Source organism: Chanodichthys erythropterus, chromosome 11 (genome assembly GCF_024489055.1).
Source record: "Chanodichthys erythropterus isolate Z2021 chromosome 11, ASM2448905v1, whole genome shotgun sequence".
NCBI lineage: Eukaryota > Metazoa > Chordata > Actinopteri > Cypriniformes > Xenocyprididae > Chanodichthys > Chanodichthys erythropterus.
This window is the reverse complement of record NC_090231.1, coordinates 54,105,319-54,118,135: the sequence shown is the minus strand read 5'-3', so window position 1 is coordinate 54,118,135 and position 12,817 is coordinate 54,105,319.

Genomic DNA, 12,817 nt, shown 5'->3' with positions numbered 1-12,817 from the left:
AAAGATCACTGTGGCTGAGCTCCAGAGATGCAGTCGGGAGATGGGAGAAAGTTGTAGAAAGTTATTTTGTTATTTGTTATTTTGCTTTTTTTTGGTGCACAAAAGTATTCTCACCGCTTCATAACATTAAGGTTGAACCACGTCACGTGTACTGTTTTAAATATAACTTTAGTAGCTTTCTGGGCTTTTGAAAGTGTAAATTATCTTGCTGGCAATGCAGGCTTCGCTGAGCCATCGGATTTTATCAAAAACATCTTAATTTGTGTTCCGAAGATGAACGAAGGTGTGGAACGACATGAGGGTGAGTAATTAATAATGGAATTTTCATTTTTGGGTGAACTAACCCAAGTACAGCTCCAAGTACAGAGTCATGTGTTATCATCTCTTAATTACGATAATTACAACATGGCGAGAATGCAACAAAAGTCTCAATTTTAATGTTCAGTTTGAACCAAAGCTGAAGAAACACCCACATGCAAAATTCACAAGATCACATCCAATTCTAGTTTTATTTTTGCAGAATGCCTGGTATCAGCAGTAGAAAATGTGTTTATCATTTTAGCCTTTATAAGAGGAATGAACTGGCATTGTGCTACTAATCAAATTCACTGGCAGTATTTTGGCTGGGTGGCAGGCAGTTCCATTTCCATGTCTTGATAACACACACAAACAAACAACAAAATAGAAACTTCAATTGAGCTGCGTGTATTTGATGTCTGCCCTCTTTGCTTTGCATTTCTGATGTAAATGAATGTTCAAAGCACAGGCTGCACATCATAACAGTGGCATTTCACCCCACTGACTCCACAGTGCCCAAAAAGAGACGTTTCTATCACCAACTGGGCAGTGTCTGGAAAAGCAAATAGAGTCCGTTTTTTAATTTGGATATTAGCAGGTTATTTAGATTAGCTTCTCTGAAAGGTTAGCTTCATTATACTTCTTCAAAGTTCATGATACGCATTCCTAATTATCAGTGGAAGAGTGAAACACCACTATTACACCAAACATGATTTTTAAGGGGTCATGAACCGTGTTGTTTTATTGTTTTATAATGTTTCCTGGGGTACACTAATAATGTTAGTATGCTTTTTTTACATCAAAAACCATCATAATTTAGAAATAAAAGGCATTTTCCTACCCTGATTTTAGCCCTCTTATTTGAACGCTTTGTTTTAAGGGGCGTGTCTGCTGTGAGACTTCAGTGTAAACGCCCACTGCTGTGATTGGCTAACATCTTTGCATATGAAATAGCCAAATATTACTCTCTGGAAAACTTTTAGCACATTTTTACTATTGCAGCTCTCAAGGTTAACTAATCGTGAAAAGTGTTGCATTACATTTATATCTATGGCATTAGAACACTAGATCACAGACTTGTTGAGTGCATGAAAACAGTGATTTTGTCATTGCAACTCAACTTTGCACAATAACAAATGCTTTCATTGTAACTGATAGTCCAAACGCATTGTAACTAAGAGATACGCTGAATAAAACAGGAGTTTTGGTGTGAGTCCAGAACTCAGTCACTGATAAACGATTGTAAAGGGAGCGTTCTTTGATCGCTTTCTTTATATAATTGAATCACCTATTAAATAACAGATTTTTTTCATCCTACTAAAAGAAACAACGTGAAGTTGAGTGTTTAGTCACTGGTTTGATTTACTGACACATAGACAAAGAACATCTGACTGTACATGAATCATTCCATATCAGATCAGGCATTAGAATGAACTCGGTTACTTACATGTTGTTGCATTACTGTCGAGTCCATATCGTAAAAGTCTGTTTGTAAAGCCTGCGCTGAAATGCTATTGATTTACCAAAGAATCCACAGTGAAATCGCAAATACAAATAAATAAAGCTCAACTGAGACATTCACATTGTTGAAAATAAATAACCATATTCCTCGCATTAGGATCCTTTGAAAGGTAGTGTTAGTTTTGTCCTGTTGTATATTGGCTGATTTTTTTAAGGCCCTACCTCGTGCACAGATGATGTGTATTAATATTATTCCTTTCAGTTGCATATGTTGGAAATGCAGTGAGTAGAAGTGCATTTTAAGTTGGTGTTTACAAGAGGTTGTTTCTGTTTGAGATTGCGGTCACTTTATGAGATTAATGTGGTTAATTTCACCCAGGCTTGTTCTGCTTGCACACAAAGATGATCCCTTGGGCTAAATTGTTCATAGATTTGTATTCCACTGCAGCTGTTTAATATTTTATTTTCCTCTGCAATAAATGCTAATGTACAATTAGAATTCCTCAGCCCTTTTGAAAAACACCAAGCTAACAAGCTAACAAACCACTACATCATTTTGCACGATATTAATCTAGTGTGCAACCGGTCCCACAACAAACAAAGCTAAATCTTAATATTTACATTTTATTTAAACAGTCACATTTAGCAGAAAGTGTTCTGTTATATAGTAAAGAGTTCTGTAATATGAGAAACACCAAACCTCACTAGTTAATATCTCTTTCTCACACTCACCTTTGAAAGTGGATATTGCAGAAAAATGGGTAACACTTCATTTTGAGTCCACTTTAGACATTACTAACTAAATCTCATTAGAATATTAGTAGTGTGTCTGCTTAATATATACTAACACTTTATTTTGATGCTACTATAAGTTTGTCGACATGTCAAGTATGTCAACTTATTGTAGTAACCCTAAGCCAAACCATAACCTTAACAATCTACTATTACTCTAATGAGAGTTAGTTGACATGTAGTTGCAAAGTTGCTCATAGTTAGTAGATTGTCTAAAGTGGACCATCCAAATAAAGTGTAACTGAAATCTGGGGTGCACAGACTGTTGCCAATGTACTGTTAATATGTATAAAAAATATAGATTTTTTACAGGCGTTTTTATCCATACAGTATTTTGAATTATGCTTTGTATTGTGTCGTAGGGTTAAAAGAAATATCCATAAACTTAACGGATAATGCCCTGGCAGAAAATTGCCAGTGCCTTTTCAGAAGGTCATGTTTTTGTTGCTTTATTGACTTACCACACTAAAGTAACGGATCCTCTAATGCTGTGCCAAACTACTGCCGGAAGCTAGTTATTTTAGTTTTTAAAGTTTTAAAAATGGATATTTTTCTTAAACAAATGTATTGCTTTGCTTCAAAAAGCCTTTATTACCTTCAAAATATCATCCTCTATTCACTGCCATTATAAAGCTCGGAAGAGCCAAGGCCATTATTTAATATAACTCTCTCTCACTGTGTTTGTCTGAAAGAAGAAAGTCATATACAGTTTGAGGGTAAGTAAATCATGGGGTAATTTTCATTTCTGGGTGAACTATAACTTTAATCCACCCTTAAACCTACCCATACCACCAAACCTGCCCCGAACCTTACCCGTATCATACCTGAACACATCAATATTAGCAAATGTGTTTTGCAATAAAACATGAACACAATAAGTACATTTATTTATATATAAGTACATAGTAGTACAATAAAGTGTGACTGGTAATCCTAATACAGCTATAGCTCCAATTTACCGTCTTATATCAGGCTTATATGCTTTATAATATGCCTGCCTTTTGTATCTTCCATTATCCCCAGCTCTAATAAATGCAGTCATGATGAACGGCCTCACGATCTTATTCACAAGATCTAATATTCCATAATTGCTCAGTGTCCATTCAAAGGCGACATTAATCAATACTTTCTCTGTGATCCTAAATTTAATGCTCAGCTCATAAACCTGACACGAAGAGCTGTAATTACCTTAAATTTGTTCTATATTGCAGATTACTGGCTTGTGATAATCTGGTTAATGAGTTAACAGTTTACCTCTGATTGTTGTAATAGATAAACCCAGCGCAGTCTCCAAGAGCTTCTTCTGTGTTTTTGAAAACTTTTGACAGGAAGCTCAAAGAGATTCTCACATCCATCATTTTGGTGTCGTGGCATCCTAACGTTTGTTCTGAAATATTACGAGCGTTCTGGGTGGGAGTAGATATGGTTAGTGTCATAAAGGAGCTAAACGCTCTGAAACGGCTGACAGGATAAGACAATAACATGCAGCATTTAAACAAGCACAGCGTTTGCCTGGCTCCAGTCTTCCTCTGAGAGAACCTGAAAAGATGTAGATGAAGGAGCTTTGCAAAATGCTAATATTTGCTGACAGCACCTGATAACAAATGGTTGAACTAGAGGAAAAACTACAGCAGAGGCTTACAAAGAAGGGAACATTGCTTTAAGTTTCACATAAGATTGATGGTTTTGTTTTCTGTGCACACACACACATTTCAAGCATTGTTTTATTATATATAACAGTTGCATGAAAAAGAATTGGAACCGCAGAATCTGTACAAATGTGAATAATTGTAATAAAATAAGAGTGATTCTACCAACTGCATGTTATTTTTTATTTAGTACTGTCCCGAGTAAGATATTTTACATAAAAGGTGTTTACATAGTCCACAAGATGAAAAAAATAGCTGAATTTATTCATTCAAAAGTTTGGGAACTGTGGGTTCATGTGCGGTTATGACTGTTTTTTTTTTGTTGTTGTTTTGTGATGGTTGTTCATGAGTCTCTTGTTTGTTCTGAGCAGTTAAACAGAGCTCTGTTCTTCAGAAAAATCCTCCAGCTCCTGCAGATTCATCAGTTTTCAAGCATTTTTTGTATATTTGGACCCTTTCCAGCAGTGACTGTAGGATTTTGAGATTCATCTTTTCACACTGAGGGACTCAAACACAAATATAAAAAAGATTCAAACATTCACTAATGCTCCAAAAGGAAACATGGTGCATTAAGAGGGGGTGGAGATGTGCCCACATTTTTCTTACTTTGTTGAAATAACTTTTTTAATTAATTTATTTATTTAGTACTGCCCTTCGGAAGCCACAGAAGATATTTGCATGTATCCCAGAAGACAAGTTAAGTGCAATTTACCTTGATCTTCAAATTTGTTCACCCTCCGCCTCTTAATGCATCGTGTTTCCTTCTGGAGCATCAGTGAATGTTTGAACCTTTTTTAATAGTTGTGTTTGAGTCCCTCAGTTGTCCTCAGTGTGAAAAGATGGATATCAAAATCATACAGTCACTGCTGGAAAGGTTTCAAATATGCAAAAAAATCCTTGAAAACTGATGAATCTGCAGGAGCTGGAGGATTTTTCTGAAGAACAGAGCTCAGTTTAACTGTCAGGAAAAACAAATGACTCATGAACAACCATCACAAAACATAAAAACAGTCGTGGATCATCCAGGTAACCACACACAGTATTGAGAACCAAGGAGTCCCAAACTTTTGAACAGGGTATTTTAGTACTTTCAGATACTTAAAGCACTTTAAAATGCATTCGATGAAATATCAGACCAAGTGGAATCTGCAAACAAAAGCCAGAACGAGTTTTTCTCAGAACAAACTTTGCTTTTCTGAGCCACTAGTTCAATAATTGTTAACCAAATATACAAACATATTTTGGATTTCTTTCAAGGTTTGGGGGACGTTATTTGGCAGACCTTCCCAGAACCTTTCAGGAAGTTCTCTGAATGTTTAGAGAACCATATATATATATATATATATATATATATATATATATATATATATATATATATATATATATAAATAAATATGTTGTTTCACTGCATCAGCAACTACACAGTTGCTGCAGCCTTTAAATAAAGCAACATGCAGCAAAATATCAATGTTTCTGGATCATCACTGACTGAAGCACAGGCTCTACTTTCCAGCACAATGGTGACCTCACAAAACTCAGATAACAGAAACAACATTAAACACTAACACATCTCTCTAGATATCAGCATCTTCACTTATTACAAACCACTCTGACTTTGTTTCTTTCATACAAATCTTCTTAATTAGGTGTTGATATTTTATCAAATTTATAAATGTCACCGTTACGGAGGTAAGCACTTGCTTTAGTTGGGCTCCTGACCCTTAACATTTTGATTATGTTTTCTCCAATTGTTGTAATTGTGTTTCCCTTTCGATACTTCACTCGTACTGCGTATGGGGAAAGGTCTCCCTTTTTCCCCGCTGCTGAAGCCTTTTTCAATAACGCAGTGTAACTGCACCGTCATTGGTTCACTCATAGACAAGTTGTTGAACCAATGGCGGCGCGGCATAGCTGCGCGGCCTATGGCGACAAAGCGCGCGAATATTCCCGCCGAAATGGGCGGGGTATAGGGCTATATAAGCAGGCGTTTCGCCATAGGATTTCAGTGTTTTCTCCTTCAGCGACGACATCTACTTCTCTTCGCTGATCTCCGCCTGAAGCCGAAGAAGCTCGCCGCCTTCTGCTCTCGCCGCCGTCTGAAGAGGCTCCCGCAGCGGACTCGCCTGGACTCGCCGGTGGAAGAAAGCGCCGGCGCCCTCGCGGACTGCAGCTTCTAGCGCCGTCGCCGAGCCGCCGCCTCCCGCTTCCCGCTTCCGGCCGCTTCCTGTGCGTCCCCTGCCGCCATCCGGCGCGCCGCCTGAGAGCTTCATCCGCGGCTTAAACGCCGCTCTAAAAGAGCGATTTCCAGCGGTTTTCACCGCTTTAAGAGGTGCCGCGGCCCTCGCCGCTCTAAAAGAGCCACCCAATTGCCGTTTTCACGGCAGCGGCGTCTCACGATGCCCCGCCACTCATGTGGTACTTGCAGGGCCCCCTGCACGACGACGATGGACACAGCGAGTGTGTCGCTTGCCTGGGCAAGCCCCACGCAGACGGCGCGCTCGCTGGAGACTCATGCCCGCACTGCGAGTGTATGAGTCTCGCTTCCCTGCGCTCGCGGGTCGCCTTTCTTCACTGAGGGCGATCTCGCCGCTCGCGCCCTCCCGTCTCCTTCCTCCCGCGGTCCGGCGAGGAAAAGACAGCGGGGTAGAGCGACTCAGCGCCAGGAGTTGAGCGAGCTCACGCCGGCCCAGCCCCCGCGTGCCTCGCCCTCTCCTCCCAGGGAACTCTCTCCAGTTCTGTTCTCTCGCCCTGAGCAGCGTCCCTCCGCAGAAGCGAGTGACCTCGTCTCATTCGGGGGAACAGACGACGAACAAGACGACTCCATGTCTCTTGCGGCTTCCGAAGCGGAAGGATGGGCTGGCGAGCCGGAAGACCCCGCTCCACCGCCTCCCTTGGAACCCATCGAGCATGGCCAGGGCATGGATGCCGAGCTCTTCCGCATCCTGTCAGAGCCGTTGAAGAGCTGGACCTCGAGTGGGCCCCTCCAGAGGAGCCGTCCCCGCAGCCGCCTGGACGAATGGTTTCTGCCAGGCCGCCGCCAAGCACCTCGCCAGCGTTCAGCGCCCTTCTTTCCTGAGGTCCACGAAGAGCTGACGAAGTCGTGGCGCGCTCCTTACTCTGCCCGCCTCCACACTACGCACCGCTCCGCCCTCACCGCCGTCGACGGCGCCGAGGAGAAGGGATACGAGCGCTTGCCACCCCTAGATGAAGCGGTGGCTGCTCACCTCTGTCCTCCCGCGGCTGTGGGTTGGAAGACGAAGAGGGCCCTTCCTTCCAAGCCCTGTCGGACCACCTCTACTCTGGCTGGACGGGCTTACACCTCGGCGGGCCAAGCTGCCTCTGCGCTCCACACCATGGCCATATTTCAAGCATTCCAGGCCAAACTCCTCCGCTCTCTGGATGAGTCTGGAATCGACGCGCCAGCCTTCAAAGATCTCCGCAGCGCCACGGATCTTGCCCTGCGAGCTACGAAGGCTACGGCCCAGGCCATCGGTCGTTCCATGGCCAGCCTGGTCGTGTTGGAGCGCCACCTGTGGCTCAACCTAACGGAGATCAAAGACCTAGACAAGACGGCCTTCTTAGACGCCCCGGTCTCGCCTTCTGGTCTCTTCGGGCCTGCAGTGGATGGCTTCACTGAGCGCTTTACTGCCGCGCAGAAATCGTCTCAGGCTATGAGGCATTTCTTGCCTAAGCGCTCCAGCTCCGCTTCTGCGTCTAGCCGCCCCAGGACTGCGCCGGCTCAGCAGAACAAACCAGCCCCACCTGCAACACAGGCAGCGCCGCCCCAGGAGCATCGCCAGCGCTCGCGCCCTGCGAAGCGCCCTCCCCTTCCCGAGGCGCCAGGGACCCCGGCCCAGGACTGTGCTGGACCCGGTGCCTCCGAAGTCGTCCTGATTCGTCGGACAGGAAGAGGATGGGGGACCGTCCCGTTACGACCGGACCACCCCAAAAGCTCCCACGGGTAATTTCCCCTCCGCCTCGTTTATTTCCGGGCGTGGGAAACATACTCCAAGTGACAGCTGGGCCCACACCTGTTGCGCCCACTCCAAACGCCGTTTTCACGGCGGACAAATTTTTACCTCATCACAAAAAGAGCAAATTTCCTCTTCCACCCCTCGCGGTGTACGACCCTCTCAACGGCGGTCTGTCACCCAACATTATTCAACCCCTAGCCACTCGGGCCGAGGCCTGGCAGGCCATCCCCGATGTGTCAGAATGGGTCATGGGGATCGTAAACCAGGGCTACTCGCTCCAGTTTGCACGACGGCCCCCTCGCTTCGCCGGGGTGCTTCAAACATCGGTCAATCCGGACGACGCTCATGTCCTCCGGGCCGAAGTCATGTCGTTGCTGGAAAAAGGAGCTGTGGAAATGGTTCCTCCGTCAGAGAGCGAGACAGGCTTTTACAGCCGCTACTTTCTGGTCCCCAAAAAGGATGGCGGTCTCAGACCCATCCTAGACCTCAGGCTTTTGAATCACTCCCTCATGAGACGGAAGTTCAAAATGCTGACGCTGAAGCAGATCCTCGCGCACATTTGCCCCGAGGACTGGTTCTGCTCGCTGGACCTGAAGGATGCGTATTTTCACATCCAGATAGCCCCCCGTCACAGACGATTCTTGAGATTCGCATACGAAGGGGTGGCATACCAATATACGGTCCTGCCCTTCGGGCTGTCTCTGGCTCCCCGCACTTTCACCAAGTGCATGGACGCGGCGCTTTCCCTCTGAGACAGATGGGAATCCGGGTTCTGAATTACCTCGACGACTGGCTCATCTTAGCCCGTTCGCGAGACGAGCTGGAACGCCACAGATCCGTGCTCCTCAGCCATCTACAATGCCTGGGTCTCAGGGTCAACTTAGCCAAGAGCTCGCTATGCCCCACTCAACGAATTTCGTTTCTGGGAGCAGTTTTCGACTCGGTCCGTATGACGGCAGTAGTCTCGCCAGAGCGCGCCCTGGCAATTCAGCAGCTCACGGCATCTGTCACGAACAAAGCCTATCTCCCTCTGGAAGTTTTTCCAGAGGCTGCTAGGGCTGATGGCTTCCGCCTCCCCGGTGCTGCAGCTAGGCCTTCTTCGGATGCGGCCTCTTCAGTACTGGTTGAAGTTCCGGGTTCCTCCCAGCGCATGGCGGCACGGCCGCCTATGTCTCAAGGTCAATCGGGCCTGTCTTCTAGCCCTGAAACCTTGGATGGATCCAGTATGGTTCCAACGCGGAGTCCCCTTACAGGCGGTCTCACGGAGGACGGTGCTCTCAACAGACGCCTCCAACTTGGGCTGGGGCGCTGTGTGCGAGGGCAGACCGGCCTTCGGCTCGTGGAGCCACGAGGAAAGCCATCTACACATCAACTGTCTAGAGATGCTAGCAGTGATGAAAGCCCTTCAGTTCTTTCAGGCTTACTTGACGGGACGTCATGTTCTAGTTCGGTCAGACAGTATGACGGTGGTGTCATACCTGAACCACCAAGGCGGTCTTTCGTCCAGCCGCTTATGCGCTCTGGCGAAACGACTGCTGGAATGGGCTCTTCCGAGGCTTCAGTCGCTCAGAGCGACTCATGTTCCTGGCAGGAACAATCTGGGTGCGGACATGTTGTCACGGAGCAACATCCCCTCCGACGAGTGGATGCTCCACCCCCAAGTGGTCCTCACGATCTGGGAGTTCTTCGGGAAGGCAGAGGTAGACCTCTTCGCCTCAGAAGACAACTCTCATTGCCCAACATTTTTCTCGAAGGAAGTAGATGCTCTGGCCCACACATGGCCCAGCACGCTCCTTTATGCTTTCCCTCCGATCGCACTGATCCCCCAGGTCATCAGGCGTATCAGAGAAGACCAGCACAGAGTCCTTCTGGTGGCCCCGCTCTGGAGGAACCAGGTTTGGTCCTCAGAGCTATTCAGGCTCTCTCTAAGAGCCCCCGTGGCCGATTCCCCTGAGACGGGACCTCCTCTCTCAGGCAAACAGAACAATCTGGCACCCACAGCCGCAGCTCTGGGCTCTGCACCTCTGGTCCCTCGATGGGAGCCGACTAGCCTCCCCGAGGACGTCCTAAATACCATTTCTCAGGCTAGAGCCCCATCTACGAGGCGCCTCTACGACCAGAAGTGGTCAGTCTTTGTTGATTGGTGTTCAACACGCAACATAGACCCTGTGGAGAGTGACGTATCTTCCATACTGTCTTTCCTCCAAGAACGCTTGGAAATGGGGCGCTCCCCTTCCACGCTTAAGGTTTACGTAGCAGCCATTGCAGCGTTCCACGCTCCTATTGCTGGCCAATCGGTGGGACGAAACGGGCTCGTGATCCGTTTTTTGAGAGGTGCTAGGCGTTTGAATCCTCCTCGCCCTCTCACTATTCCCTCCTGGGACCTCTCGTTGGTCCTCAGGGCCTTGAAAGGAGCCCCATTTGAACCAATGGGTTCAGCCGACCTCAGGCCCCTAACACTAAAACCGCTCTGCTACTAGCACTAGCATCGGTAAAGCGTGTTGGCGATTTGCAGGCCCTCTCTGTGAACCCTGCATGCCTCGAATTCGGGCCTGGTGACTCTAAGGTCGTTCTGAAACCTAGGCATGGCTACGTCCTAAAGTGCTCTCAACTCCGTTTAGAGCTCAGGTCATCTCGCTCTCTGCTCTTCCTCCCTCGGCGGACGAACCAGAGCTGCAGCTACTCTGCCCAGTCAGGGCATTGAGGACCTACATAGATCGATCACAGTCTTTCAGACTGTCGGATCAGCTCTTTGTTTGTTTTGGCGGCCGCACCAAAGGGTCTCCGGTCTCGAAACAACGCATTTCCCGTTGGATAGTGGATGCTATTAACCTGTGCTACTCCTCACTGGGCACTAATTGCCCCATAGGAGTCAGGGCCCACTCCACTAGAGGAATGGCTTCCTCGTGGGCTTGGTCCAACGGAGTTTCCATCCAAGACATCTGTGAGGCGGCCGGCTGGTCTTCGCCGTCCACCTTTGTCAGGTTCTATCACCTTCGATGTCCCGACCTTACAAGCTCGGGTCCTGTCGGTGTGATTAGCGGCTTCCAACAGGTCCCGCTTCACGCCACCATAGGAAGTATCTTCCTTCAGTGTAACCATGGGTTCGGTTAGGCTTTGCCTCCGCTTGTCCTTTTTGCCCCCTCTGGGTGGCCAAATGCAAGCTATATCGTTCCCAGCCGTGGCACGGCGTGGTTGAATTCGTTCCCCATACGCAGTACGAGTGAAGTATCGAAAGGGGAACGTACTCGGTTACTAACGTAACCTCGGTTCCCTGAGATACGGAACGAGTACTGCGTCACTTGCCGTGCCACGAGGCTGCGGCTCAGGGTCGTCGCTTCAGTCGATTGACACTGAAATCCTATGGCGAAACGCCTGCTTATATAGCCCTATACCCCGCCCATTTCGGCGGGAATATTCGCGCGCTTTGTCGCCATAGGCCGCGCAGCTATGCCGCGCCGCCATTGGTTCAACAACTTGTCTATGAGTGAACCAATGACGGTGCAGTTACACTGCGTTATTGAAAAAGGCTTCAGCAGCGGGGAAAAAGGGAGACCTTTCCCCATACGCAGTACTCGTTCCGTATCTCAGGGAACCGAGGTTACGTTAGTAACCGAGTACGTTTTAATGTTTTGTTTTTTTTTTTAAATTGTGAGAAAATGAAAATCTGATCATATGGATTTGGCTGCTCATTGTTGATGATTGTCTCATCATACAGTGGTCTTATTCACTTATCTCTGAATATTGTATTTTCTTTCATGTTGTTGTCATATGATAATGAATAAAATCCTGTTTTGAAAGTTTTTATTATTGGGCAGAAATTATTCAAACAGCATCATACAGATTAACACAGACATCAAGATTCTGCGTATGATCCTCAACAATGGTGACAACATTTTAACTCTGCACATCACAAAACAAGCTACTAAAGTCACAAAAAAGATTTTTGTTTAGTGTCACCATCGTTGAGGATCAAATGCTGATTCATGATGTCTGTGTGAGATTGAAAAACACTGTCAAAATTCTTGTCTGTATAACAAATTCAATAAAAAAATGTAAAACATTGATAGTGCAAAACTAACAGCTAATATATTCATAGTTTGAGACATTGGTGATGATCAGTGAATCAGGACACTCCATGATGATTGAATCACCAACACTTAACAACACAACACATTTAAACAGAATTTCTCTTGCGTTTTTTGCTATAACTAACGCGTCTTGATAAAACAGTTAAAGCAGAGAAAATCTTATGTTAAAAGTCAAGAATCAAGAGCCCATCTAAAGCAAATGCTCACCTCCATAACGGTGACTTCAAACTTTATTATTTTCTATTAACACCCAAGCAGAAGTCGACGTTCTCATGACCTTGTGCAACTTTGCCTAAAAGTTCTCTAAATGTGACAAAAATTCAGAAATTTTACAGAACATTTGGGACATAAAACGTCTTCTGTTGGTAATGAAAGTGCTGCAGTTCAAGGTTCCTTATATGATTTTGGCGGGACGTTCCAATTTGGTTAATTTTATGGTTACATAAGAATGTTACAATGAGGATATTTTGGACATTAATTGAACGTTGCCACATGGTCCTGGTTCATTTAATAACATTCCCGATGAGTTTAGGGGGATGTTCTATTTTGGTTA